Below are 1,841 nucleotides of genomic sequence, written 5' to 3'. Positions count from 1 at the left end.
AAAAAAAAAAGTTCACTTATAATGGTACCGAGGAAGTATGAACCTTGATCTGACACTGTGTGAAGTGAACAAGCATATGATCCAATTACCTTGATCCCTCCCATGGAGGAAACAGTCTTTTGTTGGTTCCCACTAGTTCATGAGAACTCTCTGGAGTCCCTTTTTCTTCACTACTGGGCTCATGGGCCATGTATTTGGATCAGCTGCTCTTTGGCATCTGAATCACTGAAATCCAGGGGACAGAGTTATGCTGATGATGGAAAATCTATCTGGTTGGATAGCATGTGACTACAAAAGGAAGTGGACCTCAGATAGGAGATTAATAGAGATGTGAAATAGCCTAGAAGGTGGTCAGGGGGCCATGACAGCCATCATAGCTGCACACATCCTCTGTTCTGCTTGTGGATACTGTTCAGTTCCTGTATCAGACCATGAGCCAATACTGTACATCCAACACTGCACCAAAGGTCCTTTGTTCTCCAATGCTGACTGAAGAAATGATTGGGAAAGTCTATTCTGTCGTGAGTGCTATGAACAGGAAATCAGACAGTTTTCAAAAGGCTACTGAGAAAGTCTGAAGAAATTACCCATGGTAAGGAAGCAGATGTCGCCAGAGCTGGTACTGGGATTTGCGTATTCATATTTTCTCATCCTCATGATTCTTTCTTTCTTCTTCTAGAGTTATTCAGCCATGTATAGATAAATGTATTCCACACAATACTGTTGCATTTCTCTTATGTATATCCAAACATCATAAAACTATAAGGAAATATATTCAAAAGAAAGCCCATGTTCTAAAGTAGTTAATGTTTAAAAATGAACCTAATGATTTCAGAGTAAACCATATGGGGCCTTCAATGGCATATGTACAATGTTATAGTCATCAATGTAAATGTTTAATGTGTTCTAATTTTTATGTTTATCATAGCTAATGAAGACCATTTTATATGTGTCTTCACTCTAAAGTTTAAATGACCTATATTAATTTAGAACTGGTAAATTACAAGGAAATTTACAATTAATTTTAATGAATAAATCAGCCATTATTTTAGTAAAGTATAGGTTTATGCATTATTCCAGTTTTATTTTTCCTTTCATTATATTTAGTGTAATAAAAGATTTGTACATTTAATTAATCTGGGGAATAAGCATTTGGTAGTGATCAAGGATGTGCTAACTAAATGTCAAAGGTTTTCAATTCACTTTAGGTAACTCTAAATCCTGGGCCACTAACCTTTGTAATGTCATTGTTTTGCCTGAGCAAAACGGGGAAGGAATCCCATGGTCCCCACATATTAGAACACATCTAGACCTTGGAACCCAGTCCTCCTTAATGTAGTGTGGAAACTAAGGACAAAAGGAGAGAGAATGTGATACTTTTATTGTCTCCAAACTGTGACCTAGAGTTTATGACCTCTCAAACTGCATAAACCTCTCCATCACACATATATGCAGACTGCATACTTCCCATGGCTTCACAACTGATTGATGTGCTGGAAGTAGACACACCATGTCTTATCCTTTGTGGAAGGAGGGTCAATACACACATTTGGTGATGTTTGTTTGTGACACACATCCTTAAGCTCACTCATTGCTCTAACTTAACTCTGCACAGATTCCGCTCCTGACAAATTAGCATAATTATCATTGTTCCAGTGGCCTTTATTGCCTTCACAAGAGGTTAAACAATAATACCGAGGCACACCTATATAGGAAGAGGAAGCAATGGGGAGTTATATGTATGCATGAATATGATACATTAAGATGCTTGTTAATTACAAGTATGTATTTGAGAAAGTGAGGCTACAATTTAAGTACATAGCTATTAATTTCCATATCAT

The sequence above is a fragment of the Micromys minutus genome, assembly GCF_963924665.1.
Source record: "Micromys minutus genome assembly, chromosome: X".
Classification (NCBI taxonomy): Eukaryota; Metazoa; Chordata; class Mammalia; order Rodentia; family Muridae; genus Micromys; species Micromys minutus.
This window is presented reverse-complemented; position numbering follows the sequence as displayed.